This window comes from Catharus ustulatus, chromosome 7 (genome assembly GCF_009819885.2).
Source record: "Catharus ustulatus isolate bCatUst1 chromosome 7, bCatUst1.pri.v2, whole genome shotgun sequence".
NCBI classification, from domain to species: Eukaryota; Metazoa; Chordata; class Aves; order Passeriformes; family Turdidae; genus Catharus; species Catharus ustulatus.
Genome location: NC_046227.1, coordinates 17,599,880 through 17,614,227, shown reverse-complemented (window position 1 = coordinate 17,614,227; position 14,348 = coordinate 17,599,880). Strand labels below are relative to the sequence as shown.

At 40.2% G+C, this 14,348-nt stretch overlaps 1 long non-coding RNA gene across 1 annotated transcript in view; it reads left to right on the top strand.

Moving 5' to 3' along the window:
• Positions 1-3,260: 3,260 nt before the first annotated feature.
• LOC116998969 overlaps positions 3,261-14,348 on the top strand; it is a 35,440-nt gene continuing 24,352 nt past the window's right edge. Inside the window, exons 1-2 of the long non-coding RNA XR_004418499.1 lie at positions 3,261-3,339; positions 3,566-3,778. This is a non-coding gene — a long non-coding RNA (uncharacterized LOC116998969). The remainder of the gene's footprint in view (positions 3,340-3,565; positions 3,779-14,348) is intronic.

Below are 14,348 nucleotides of genomic sequence, written 5' to 3'. Positions count from 1 at the left end.
ATTTCTTTATTTTTCTTAAACCTGTTAGAAGAATGTTCTATCTGAGCAGTTGCTCTGAAAGCAAATGAAACATAAGGCATCAATATTTGTTCATGTGTTAGTTCTCTGGGATAAAATGCTTTGTTGTATCCTAAATATTTTTGGTATCGCAGACTTACACATCAGAGACTCCAGACTAGAACAGACTGCTTTCTTGAGGGCTAGGAGAGACACTCACGTTGGAGCACTCCTTCTTAACCCCAAGACAAACCCTTTATCTTCACTACTGTGCGTTATTTTACTTTTTGCAACAGATACCCCAAATTCTGTTTTGCCATCTGCTCTGTGGCAGTTGAGGCTTCAGAGGGTTGGCTATTTATTACTTAATAGCCATGGATAGAAATACAGTAAATTCTTTACAAAATAAAAATCAATACTCACTGACATACTGCATATTGAGGAAAATAATTGTTTATGGCACACAGCTTAAGCTGTTCTGGTAATCACGTTGAAAAATACAATATTTATTCATTAGATCAAATTTAATGAGGCCTCCTGGCAGTAATTATAAAAATTACTGTAGCAGTAAATTACTAATGAGTTGTGATGTGCTTCCTACCTGTGAGGAAGGACTGGGGGTTGAAAAAATTGATATCCAGACAACACTAGGGAGGGTGAGATCTTGAGGCTAGGAGTCAAGCTCACAGCAGCGCGGAAGTTGTTCACTGCATTGGAATGGTTAAACTAAAAAAAAAAAAAAAAATAGCTGAGAGACTAATAATCCGGAGTTTCACTTTAAATTGTACCTCTACGTTTGTTTCTAAACTGACACCTATAGGCAAGGGAACAATGTTATCAATGGGAGGAACAGACTTCTGTACCTCGACTTGTTACAAACGCAGCTGAAGTGACCTAATTTACTGTAGTAGATCTTAGGATGAGAACAGTTTCTTGCTTTCCAGTTGTAATAAAGTTCCATGCAAAACACAGCAAAGAGGACAATGTTTTCTTAGTGCCCTTAAATCTTCAGAAGTGTCACCTAAGATGTGGAGCTAAGACAAAGGTTTAAATCCCCCACCAGGTTGCTTTCATGCAGGGGAGTTTGACCCGGATTTCTTTCTTCTGAGACAAAGCTTTAAGGAATGCAGAGGCTTTTGGTAGCAAATGGTACACAGTATGAATAACACCAGGGCATAAAGGTGTAAAAATGGTGCCACTTTTATCAAAGTCCAGGTTGCTGTTGAGTACAGGGTGTTGCTGCAATAGCAGAGACTGGCTGGAGAAAGGGGTTCTGCTGTATGCCAAAATAAATGCAAAAATGAATTGGCATATAATTATGTTTCTATCTGTAGCTTGTAAAGGTGCCTTGATGTGACAGGTGGTATTTGGTATTGTAAAACCCAGTTGAATTGGCTAGCTTCTGGCAAATTTTAATCTAAAATATTTTTTAAAAGTTTTTTTAAAATATTTTGCTGTAAAAGATTGATTCTGGATTGAAACATTTACACAAAGCCAAACAGAAAAAGGCTGTGCATTTTTCTCTCTCTCATGGCGCAGGACTGCTCTTAAATACACTTTTAAGGCTTTAAAAGGAGTGAGGAAATCTAGCATGACATTTACTCCTTATGTTGGTATGTTGTACTAAAAGGAGCCATTAGGCGTGGATACTTACACACACTCTTAGGCATTGCGAAGTCAAAAGGGGAGAGAAGTGTGTCCTCTCACCTTGTGGTCATCTTCCAAAACCCTTGAAAGAAGCAGAAATGCAGGTCCGTTGGACACAGAGATGCTGACTCTTGTAGAGCTAGGGGTTTCTTACACTGAAAGAGCCCCTAAGAGTCAAGCATTACAGTACTGAGCCCAAGAACCTTTGTGGCTTTAGCCACACACCTAAAATTGCATACACTGAAAATACATACAAAGCCTTGGGCAAGCTACAAAATGAGCAGCAACAGGTCAGCATACAGCATGATTATTTTTCCAGTTTCCATACTTTCAAGGAAAGGGTACATATTTTTCTCCCCTCTAAAAAGCAGTGATTTGCAGTGGCCCAGCTAATTCACCTTACCTGGCTTGTTATTGAAATGAGGCAAGAAGAGCTTTTGCCATGATGCAATTACAAAAAGACAACACCTCTCAGCCACCCAGAAATTAACCTTATTTAACTTCATTGCCTCTAAATCCACAGACCTACTCTGTGCTGTTATGTCACACTGCAGAGAAAAACCATCTGGCTCTGGCTGTGAAGATGTTATCTCTGCCGCTCGAGTGCTGAGTTCTTTTCCTAGTGCTGCCACACATTTCCTCAGTGACCATAGGAAATTCAGTCTTCCCCTGTTTCTCTTTCTAAAGCATGGAAATCCTCTCCAAGCTTTCCCTTGCAGTCTGATCCTGTCTGGAAAAGAAAATAAAGTGTGTTTTTTTATTATTAGCTAAACTGAATTTGGCAATGGACAGATGTTCACTTTGCATACAGCTGTGCTGGCTGAAGATACATTTTTCTGTCTTTCTGGAGGCTAAATTAACACTGATAGAAAATTCTGTGGTCTTCAGATAGAAAACACTTTAGAAATAGGAAGTATTGTGGGTTGGATTTTCAGAATTGCTGTCAGCAACAGCTGAAATCAGTGGAAGCTGTGGGCTGAAGAAACCTGGAGCCCTGAACTACAACAGTTTGCATGAATGTAGAAATAGTTAATGGCTGGCACAGGATTTTGGATAAATCTCCAGTAAAAGCTCTTAGGCAATACAAAAGGTAGATGTAGTGGAATGCTCCTATTTGTGGGGTTTTTTTTGCCTGTGTTATTTTTTGATGTTTGTTTCATTTTTTTAACTGCAGTATGCAGGTTTGAGGACTTACTGCCCAAAAGGCTACAAGCTTTCATCATAGGCTGTCTGACTATTGTCTAATGATGCAAAATAGATTTTCCGTTAGTATTGCGAATTCTTAGGGCAAAATGAGAGCAATTTACATAATGTTTCTTCTTCTACACCTATGGAATTAATTTACTGCATGTCGAGAAAGCGGGGGACACTGTGGAACTAAATCCAAAAACGAAATAATAATGATGAAGCTTTTAAGAGTGAATGGCTCACAATCTGACATATATAGTAAGATTGTTGCTGTGCACTATTACTATAATTAAATTACATTATGCTATTGCATTAAACTAAACCGTCAGTAATACTGTACTTAGCAGCAAGATTTTGTCACATAAATATCATGTGCCTTTAAACTTCTGCATTTTGTCTTATAAAATGCAGGGAAAATACAGAAATTGGAGGAGCAGAATATAACATGAAAAGCTATAGCACTGGAAAAAGGCCAGCTGGTTCAACATGCCAGTCCTTTTAAAGCAGGTAAGTAGAGTGTTAGAATACATTTACCAAAAGGGTGGAACATGAGATGCATGTGTGAGGTGCCTGCTATTTGAAAAATGTTAGGTGCCTATCTAAAAATTATTTTTCTAGCATTTTCCCAAACTACAGAACATGTAAGGTTAAATCAGAAGCTGCTGAGAATAAGCTGTTAAGAAAAACATGCAAATAATAACTGAAATGAATCTGCAATCTTTTATCTTAACAGAGGCAGAAAAAGAAGGGGGCTACGGATCACTTAGACTATGATCAGTGAAACAGCAGCTGATCAGAGAGGTGCAGTCTTTAGAACAATGTTAGCTTTTGCAGACCCAGGAAGCAGAATAATATTTTTCAAACTGAAGACCTCATTCCCATCGTAACAGAACAAACCTGCTGAACAGATCTTTCAGAGCTGCAGATCCTGTCCTCTCTCTGCCTGGTAAGCTGTTGTACATTTATTCTGGTGCTAGTTGTTTTCCAAATGAGTTACTGGTACTTTCATCCACATCCCGTTGACAGCTATCCCTTTTTACTTGGATTTTAGCAAAAATTATCAAGGAAAGTGACAAGCAGATTTCTATCTCTTTGCTCACCTCTCCAATAGACAGCATACAGACACACACTATAAACTTACTGTATGCCAAACTGCTGTAGCTGTGACTACAGCATTTGTTGTCCTTCCTATATTTGCCTCTGCCTTTGATTGTTCACTGAACCATCCTAGTCTGCACTCCCTGTGATCTAATTGTGCCGGCAATATGCCGGGATGGACATGCTGTTCATTAAGGATTCAGATGTATACAGGGGTTCTCTTCCAGTTCCTGGGGGTAGGAACAGGATGAAAACATTATAAGACTTAATAAAGTCTTATAAGACTGCCACCCCATGCCTCTGGCAGCTTCAGGGGTGGGAATTAGCCTTTACAGAAAGGTTATCATCTGTAATACATATTTATGCCGTGTCCATCCTGTATAAGAATGCTCTCAGTAAAACTTAGGCTAGGCTGTAATAATACTTTGCACTTCTTTGTTGCCTTTCATCTGAGCATTTCATTGTGCCTTTAAAAGCTTTCATTAGCTAAAATTCACAACCCTGTTGTGCAGTAACTGTGGATTAACACCTCCATCACATGCAAAATACAGTTCAGAGGAGCAAGGATTGGAGTGAGTGGTTTAAAATGCTGGAAAGAATGGGGGGTGTGTGGGGAAATGGAATTGATTATTTCCATATCCGTGTGCTGGGTCTGTGTTTTCTATCTAAGTATCTTAGACTTGGATTGATGTTCTGGCTTCATTCTGCTGCATTTCTAAATGCTGATGTGTCGCAAATTTAGCATTGTTTCAAAATTCTGAAGATATTCATTTTCAGGTTCATTTATTATCTGCTGGAAATCTATCCTTTGATAACTGGATGCAGATGTAGCCACGAGAGTGATATAATTGCCTGTGGAGCTAGGTATGCATTTTAAGTATTGCTAAGCTACAGGGTCTAGTTTCCCCGGGATATGTATGACTCTTGTGAATGCCAGTTGCACACGTTCCAGAGAAGAGAATATGCCCCTAAAGCTACAGTGTCCTTCGTGCATAGCCTCCAATCCTCTACAAAGCTTACATTTCACAGGATTCGACATTATTGGTTCTTTTGGGATCAATGGGAAACTCACCACCCATCTCCAGTATCTCTGAATTACAGAGCAGAACCAGATCAAACACAGAAGAGTTCCCTCATTTATCCTGCCTCTGTAATACATCAGAGTGTGTGCTGCATTCATTTTGTGTAGGCGGGCTGGTGTCTAATGTACTCTGTGAACATATTTATAAAGGATTAACCTGTGCCTGGTGTTCCTAAAAACTGATTTAGTTAAAATACATATTTTATTCTACTTGTCTCAACCATACAAATCATTTCTGTTTAGCTTTGATGTTAGTCATTTTTGCTGCAGTGTAATGCACTGCACATTATCAGTAGTCCTGCTATGTATGACAGGCTTTTTTCCCCCAGCCAATACTTCTCAGAGCATTGTATCATCTGCGTCTGAGAATTTTAACCTGCAGCGAAAGTGTTCACTAATAGAATGTACTGCTTAGTAAATGCTGTAACACTGAGGGTTTGAATAGGGTGCTTTTGCTTTCAAAGTGTTTAGAAGCAAACTGGGTGTAGAAGGTCAGGAATCACAGGTGCTGGGAAGAACCTCGATGCACTTTGTACCTGGAATGCTCTGTGTTGTGCACATACACTCTGACCTGGCACCTGTCACACTAAGAAGGATCCAGTAAAGTGCAGCTCCTGGACTGCAAACAATTGCAGCCCTACCTCCCACGAGCCCCAAGTTAAGTACGTATATTTTAAATTGTTTACTTTGACACAAGCAATATTTAGAATTTTTTAAATACAGGAATAGGATTAAAAGGAAATACTAATTAATAGCTTGGCAACAGGGAATTCTGACCCTCACCTACAATATGTGAGGATAGCTCCAAAATGTGAAGAGCAGTTTGAGAAGCTGCTAACTAGGAACTTGGGATAAAACTGAAGAAGGGCAGACTTCTGGTGTAGGATAAGGGTAATTTATTAAAGTTATCCACCATAGGGAAAATGACCAATACAAACACTGGAAAACCTGTTTCTTCAGACGTTTGACAGACAGACTTAAGGTTTCTTTTTACCTTGATTTTCAACCAAGAATTCAGGTCTTGGTTTGGTTTTGGTGTTTTGGTTTTTATTTTGTGTTAGCCTATACTGGGATAGCAACTGTGTGAAAAAGCTTATAGAGTTTTCAGTATCTTCTGGTAGAAAGGAATAGTGATACTTTTGTTGCTTATCTGATTGCCATTGAATTAAAGGAGTGCAGGCCACTATAAATTCTGTTCTTGATACCACAGTTTTTGTATAACTCCTGTGTCAGATATTATTTGTTGTATCATCATTCCATCTTATCTGGATATAAGAAAACACAAAAATCAATGTGTGTAGCAGGGGAGGAAGATTCTTCTCAGCAGCCCATCAGGCAGTTTTTCTAGTTCATTTTCTTCCCCATTGTTCAGATACTAACTCAGAAGCTTGCAAATGTTTCTGTTTCTTGCCAAGACAGCGGTGCTTTTGCCCTGGCACATATTAATGTTTTTTTCCCGTTTCTTGTGTTTTGAGTGCAGCTGAACAACAAATTTCTCTCTGTTTAACAAGCAACTTCCTCATATTAAAAGTTTTTTTCCAAACCGAACTTTTTTTAAAATTTCAGCACAGTTCTGCATTTGTGTTTGTTAAACAAATACTGACAAGTGAATAACAGCAAGTGCAGCAATATTGTGTGTTTGTGGGCTTTCAGAACAGCTCTTCTGGAACCTGAGCCTGTGTATAGGAAGGAGCCACAGCAGCAGCTGTGTTTTGAGAGGTAGTCAGTAAGACAGCAAGTTGGTGTTTATGAAACAAGAGTGGCTCCTTCAAAAGAAATCTAACCTCTTTCCTGTGATTCTATGTGCAATAGATTTAACAGTACTCTCAGAAATTTTCATGCAAGTTACACCCATTTTCGCCCCTCCCTGAAACAGAGATAGTTTTGTTTTACAGCAGCAAAATAATTGCTGTCTGTTTTCTCACCAATGTAAGAGACTTCCTTTAAGTGGAAGTTGGAGGCCAAAGGAGGACATGGATAGACGGATGGATGTGTGTGTACATGCATCTGGAGTTCTTTTGTTCTCTCCCTGTTAGCTTTGACTGTTAAAACAGCCATTTCAGTAATTTCTTGGCTGGCTTTGCAGGGAATAAAATCTTGGTCTTTGCTGCTCCTGGAAGAGAGGTTGTCATAATGTTGCTCCCCCACTTGACTGACAGACACCTTTGCGAACACACAGCATGTTTCATCTCAAAGCACTCGATGAATATCCTTAACCCCCCCCTCTGGACCAGCCCACCTCTACTTGCAATGCTCCTTGTCTTTTCTCACAGGATCGAAATCCTTGCCTTTTGTTCCCCCTTCTCAGGTGTTAATACCTCCCCACCTTACAAGTCAGCAGCCGATTCTGTCAGTTTAAAACCCCAAATAACAAACCCTCCTACCCTGAAGGCCTTTTCCTTTCAAGCATGTATTTTTCTAGCCTGTGAGGGAGTCAGTGCCATAACCCTGAGTTTTCATGGAATAGTTTCTAAGCCTGTATTTGTGTCTCATGAATATCTTCCAAAGAGGGAATTAACATCCCCTCTTCTGGCAGCTCCTGTATTTCGTGCCTTCCTGCCCGCCCTCCGCACCATCCTCTGCTCCTTATATGCCCCTTCACATCATGCCCTCTACATGTGATGTCTCCTTTAAAATCCTCGTTCACGGCTGCTCTCACCTCAGCCTGCTCCAGCCATTGCCTGACAGTGCAGTCACAGCCCAGACCCCAAATATTTTTTTCCTCTGTTAAGGCATGCCACTGTTGGTCTTTTGCAGATTTCCACATAGCTGGATGACCTGTGACATGAGTTTCCATCTTTCTCCTTCCTCCACACTCTATTTCCCTATCCGCTGAATTTCTGTGGCCTGAAAAAGAAAGCATTAGCTTGGTTTTATTCTTTTTACCCCATTTAAGATCTCTGGCATCACATCCCCACCTTTCTAGCTGAGGGGTTTTTCAGCAGTCTGTGGTTTTGCTTCTTGCTTCCTAAAATGCTGCTGTGAAAAAATACTAGACACATGTGCCCTGGGGATAGTTGAGTGTCTCTAAGCCAGAGAGAGGAGACTGCTGGCTTAGAGGCAAGAGGTGACTCCTCCATAGAAACATAAAATAGGTGACATATCGGGCCAGCTTATAAAGGGAAACATTAACAGAATTAGTGTTCATTTCAAAGATACAGAAAATGATGCTGAAGATAAACTGAAGATCTGAGATTGTTAGGTGATCTGATACTCTCTGTCATTTTATCACTTGTGTTTGCTGTTTCTGATGCATTTGCTGAGCTCAACATGCTTAAACTCTGAACTGTGTATTCTGATTTTTCCCCTTACCTCCTCACCCTGTCACACCTTACTTTAAAATGTCAGCTGCTTAGAAATCAAAGACTTTTTTTCAGATGTCTCAGATGGTGGAATGTCAGGTAGGTATATAAGAGACAGAAGGGTTTAAAACAGGGAGTATAAAACTACCATGATGACTGAGGCCTCTGCATGCTTTGCAGTGTGCACAACAGGAAGAATGCCCTGCCCTGGAGGAAGCTCACAGTTCCTGCTACTGACAATTACTGTGGGGTTTTAGACATGACAGTGATTCAAGTTCTGTGTTCAGTCTCTATTGTTTTTTTTTCCTCTCCCCAAACTCAGGGAACTGACAGCCAGGCTAGGCTGACCATTTCACCAGCCCTGTCTCTGCATAACTGCTCTGGTGACTCCCTTCCACCTGCTTTGCAGTGCCTCCCTGAACACGCTGTGCTCCAGCAGGGAGGCTGTCTTGGAGTCCAGCTGCCTAACACTTCTTCACAGCAGTGATTTTGCTCCCTGGTGACTCACTGCATTTTGCACCTGATGGTAAAAGATAATCTGTCACCTTAAATCCTACTAGTTCTGCAAGACAGCTTTTATATAATCAGTGGGTACTTTTACCCTCTTTTGTCCAAACCTGAATATAAGGTCCAGCTTGAATCCCCCATATATTTTTTTAAAGAAAACAGCTGTGTTGTCCTCCAGGAAAACAGCTTGTAATTTAGCATTACTGTGTTATATCCCCTAGGCAACGCTTTCTGTCTTCAGGACATATATTTATCACAGACATCACAGTATCTCTATGGTGGTTTAGTTTTCCATCAAGGAAAGCTAAAAGAGCATTTAATTCCGTAAAGCTCTGATTGATCTTCACCACAATGTACCTCTGGTGCTTTTCTCAATGTCTCCTCTGCTGAACAAGATTTCTTCTTCCACTTTTGATCTCTCAGAAGTCTGAACTGATCTCAGAAGTGTGGGCTTGCTTTGCCTTCTAGCGCTACCTGTCTTTGTGCTTGGCAGAGCTTTCCTGTCCTTTGGTCAGGTCTGGAGTCCTGGTTAGCTCCATCAGCAAGTGGCTCTTTGCCTCACTCAGGAGGCTACCTGTGGAGAATTGAATGTATGTCAGCAAGGAAATAATCTGCCAGCCCTGGATGGCTTTCACTTCTTGTTTTCAGTTTCATTTTTGATATTATAAAAGTCACGGAGAGTAGATAGATAGACACATCTTAAGGTGTTCAATTAAGATGAACGGAAATATCATGGCCCCACTACTTGTTCTGAAACTATTCTCTGTTCTTAACAAAAAGCTGCTTTGTTAATTGCTCCTTCTTCTGGTGATCATCTCACCCTTGAACTCAGAGCAGTGCCCTTTATTGTTACAAATTCTGATCCCAAAAAACACTAGAAACCAATCTTGGTCTTCTGAGTAGCCAATACTGAGTGCTATAGCAGTTGTCAAATGTATTTGACCAGCGCACACAGCTTGAGAAAAAAGCAAGCAAGCAAAGAAGAAGTGGGAATGTAAATTTTTGAGAAATCTTTCAAAGTCTGCAGTAATTGGCAAGATAAATGCAAGGCTCTTTCTGCTTTTTATAACACTGGTAATATCAGATTATGATAAAAAGCTATTCTGAGTTGCACAAGAAGGTAAGATATTTGCCAAAAAAATTCTTGAGTTTCAATTCTATTTTTTTATAATGGACATGAAGTGCCATCCATACTGAATGACTGTTGGCATTCGACTTACCACTGAGCAACTGTATGTTGATGGATAAGCCAGTCTCATCCAAGTGTCAGGAAGATTATCAAAAAAAAAAGCTGCCTGTAGTTGCTCCATCTCTGAGGAGATTGCCAACTCACCCTAACAAAAGAAAACATTAGTGTGCTATTTGCGTCTCACAAAGAGACTGTGATAAGATGACATGATAAATGATAGAGGGCTTTTTTTTTCCCCAGTAAAAACACATAAGGTAGCTAAATCGTCAAGTGTAAAGAATATTTTGGCTCTTGCCACTGGGGTGAGTAATTTATTTTTTGAAAAGGGGAAACAGTCAGAAAAACAAGAGTGTAGGTTCTGGGTTTTCACTCTAATTGCATTAAGTAATTATATGATATAGTAATTCATATACATACACATGGAAGCACCCACCTACGCATATGTACAGAGAGAAAATGATAAAGGGCCAAATTGCTAACTTGCTTTCTGATATCCCACAGAAAATTGTACATGCAATCAAGCTACCATTCTGCTGGCTTGCTTGCACTAATGGCTATTTGAGTGCCCATGTTTTGTTACTCTGAATTAAAGATCGAAAGGAAGGTAATTTTAGGAGGCAAAAAGAAACTAGCTCTATGAATTAGATTTCCAGTACCTACTTTTGGAATTGTATGCATTAACTACAGCTCTGTGTGGATTTACCACAATTGTCTGTGTAAATTGCAAGCAATGCCTAAGAAGCTACTTGGTTGCCCAGTTATGTGATTGATCCTGTATTACATGTTAGTGCAGCAGGTACATTTCTGTTTGAGATTGTTAGAGATTATGAAAATTTGGCCTTCTATGATCAAGAACATTACATGTTGCTCTTCGGCACTTTGTTGGTGCTGAGAGATATATTGTTACCAAAAATCGCAGAAGACGTGTGATGAGTTGCTCACATCCTTTTCACCTCCCTTCACTGCACTCACCAGACACACAGTGAGACCAGGACTTGGGTGCTGCTGATGCACCTGCAGTTAGTGACCATCTCCTAATGACAGCCGAATGCCACATCCTGATGGCTTTGAGGATGTTGATTGTTTAACACAATCTGAACCATGTGCCTTTTCCAGCAGGGATCTATACAAAGTAGTATTTGTTATTGGTATCAGAAGGTCTCTCAAAGCATCCAACAGCTGCTTCCCTTCTCTTCTATGGATTGCCTAAACCACAAATGAACATATACCATAACTAGCATCCAGATCTCTTCGCAGTTATAACAGAAGAGACAAATTTCTGCAATGGTAGAAGAGAAGAGTGTACCAGCCTTCCTTCCATGTCTGCATTGAAATGGGAATCAGATCCTAATAAGAGGCCTTGCATTTTGCTTCCCAGTATGCAGAGAGAAGTTTCATAATAATTTTTTCCACACGAATTAAAACAATTTGATGTATGGAGATGAGTTACATGTTTGGAGTAGGCAGTTTATGAAAGCATAGTTTTTAAAAAAATGAAATAAGAAATAATCTCCCCAAGTGTCACTTAAAACTGCCTGTTACTGGCATTTACACTGATGCTATTTAAAGCCATGCATCCCCTAAAATTAGTAAAGCAAAGCACACGTATCTTCAGACCTAAGTTAAGTTCTTGAAGAGAATACTTTACCTCTTGTATGAGTGGATCCAGTCTTTCATACTCTGGAAAACAAATCAGTTTATGTGAGTATCATTCTGCTGATGTTTGAGTAAAATATCTGATCTTCCTTTTTTCTGAAAGATTTTTTCTTTATGTTGTCTAGCTCTGCCTTCATTCTCAAGAGATACCATGTTGCATCAGGTGTCTCTTGTACCCACAAGTGCATAAATGTAAAGGAGATTATAAAAACTGAATAAATGTAAAGTAAATTATAAACTTTGTGTATCTTAACTTCATGTGATGAAAGCATTTCTGTGCCTTCATGTCATAATATGAAGGATATGGAGGATTTATCCTGTGAAATGGAGGAGAGACCTGTGTTAGGAAGAAAAGTAAATTCTGCCTTATAGTTTGGAAATAATGGCATTTTGCAACCTGACAAAGGATCCTAAATGACACAATGCTATTAACATATTGTAACATTCCAGCAAGATTTTTTTTCTCTGTGGTGCTAAATAATGTATATATTTATGTCTCACATATACTAGAGATCCCTCATTGCAAATTTCAGATTGAATCTCTGCAAAAAAACAGGTATTGAAAGATCTAATTTGATTGAAATCTGTGTCCATAGGAGGAAAAAAACCCCAAACATAAACCCATAGACATAGGCAAAAACTGTGTTGTGACAAATTTGAAGCCTGCTCTATGTTTTGACTGACCTTGTCTTCCACAGCTTAGGAGACTCCTTCCCCAGTCACTCCTTAGTGACTGAGTATTTGAATTGCAGCTCTAATAGCATATGGAGCATGTTGTCTGCAGTTATTACAAAAGCAATCTCCACATTGGGGTGCAGGCCATAACATATGGCACTTTGGGGAGGCAGCATTTTATCCATATTTTTATGGTAGCCTTCATAATCCAGGTTTGAAGAGACTGCAAACCCTGAAGCAAGCACCGACTTCCTATCAACCTGTCAAAAAAATAATAAAAACCTTGTCACTAAGACACTGCTGGCAATCCTCACTAGACAGAATAAGGAACCTGCTTAGGCATAAATGAAATAGTTCTATTATGGAGTCATTGTTGAGAACAAGACTTTTATATCACTATTATATCCGTGGAAATTAATCTAATTTGTTCCCCATTTTAATTAGCCCCTTTATGTCACACCCAAGTTCCGATGCTTGCAAGAAAAAAAGAGGAATTTTTTAATAATCAGATTCTCCTTCTGAAAGAAAACAGCAGAAAGATAATTTTAATTTAAAAATAAAGAGACAGGAATATTCTTAAAAGAAAAATGTTATTTTTTCCAAATTATGAAGTGCTGCTCTCTGGTGTAACATTATTATTCTGAGTAGAAACTTATTAAATGAAGCAATTTATGGTAGCATCTCTGAAAAATGCCATCCTTTATTGAAATGAAAGCAAGTAATAGCATAAGGACTGTAAAATAAAAAGGCAGAATATATTCTTTTAGACCATTACAAAAATACATGTATTGTCTATTTGAAAATCAATACAGTATCATAAAATAAAATGGAGCTGTGGTATCATCATAATAATTTCTATTTCAAATGGTTTGCTGAGAGCCAAATTGTGTCTTTTATGGAAAAAGAATGACAAATGGTTTAATTCAATATCACACGCATGTGTATGTGAGCTGAAATTCTGCTACAACTCAAAGCTGTTAGGCAAATATTTTAGTATCACCACAAGTTTAAAAACAACAGACATGTGGGAGTGCATCCATTTATTTACACTTGTACTGACTTAAAATTCAAAATGCTATCTGAAGCTTTTAAAGTACTGCTGTGGGATGTTAAATTACTGCTGAATTCTTACTGTTCTGAGCTACCTTTCAACCTGCCAAGATGCATGATGATGATAATAATAATAATAACAGCAGTAGTGTGGGGATCCTTAAAATAATGTGGGGCTTATTTCTGTAAGATAAATACCATTTTCACTAACCCCTGTTTTATGATTCAGCATTTCTAATACAATGAAGTGAAATAATGAAAGTAAAACAACAACAGGTTTGTGTGGGCTGGGAAAGGGAAAACGAGCACGTGCATTGTCAGAATTTCTGCAGAAATTGTAGGGGGAAAAAAAAAAAGCTCATTTAAGTGGCGCTTCCCTCTCTCTTTCCCACGGGGAAAATTCCTCCTCTTGTTTTTAGTGTTCGCTACATTTCCTTCTTTTATTCCTTTTTCTGATCTCGTCCTTTTGTTCCCCTTGTCTCCCCGGATGGCTCTCCTTCCTCGCAGCGGGAGCTCCTGGCAGCGGGGCCGGGCGCGGCGGGCGCGGGGCGCTGCAGGTGAGCGGGGCGCGGGGAGGGAGGCGGGGGCGCCCCGGGCGGGGGCCGCGGCTGTGCGGGCCTGAGGCACTCCTGCCTCCCTCCTCGCCCTGCCTCTGCCCGGGGACTGCGTGCCTATGAAGCCCCCGTCTGTGACGCCGGGAGCTTTCTACACCTGCCTTGCTCAGGGCTGCGGGGGAGGAGGAGGCGAGATGGCAAATGTGTTCTTAGGTGGGGATGGGGGCTGTGAGCCGCCCGTCTCGGCCGCGCTTGGCTCGCACGGGCTGGGAAGGGGCTTGTTCGCTACCCGCTCCCATCACCGTCTGACAAACGCCGGGCTCGCTGAGGAGCCCTCCGCCCGCCAGGCATGGCCACTGCCACAGATAATCACCAAATGCCCCACAGATACGGGAGAGGGCTTT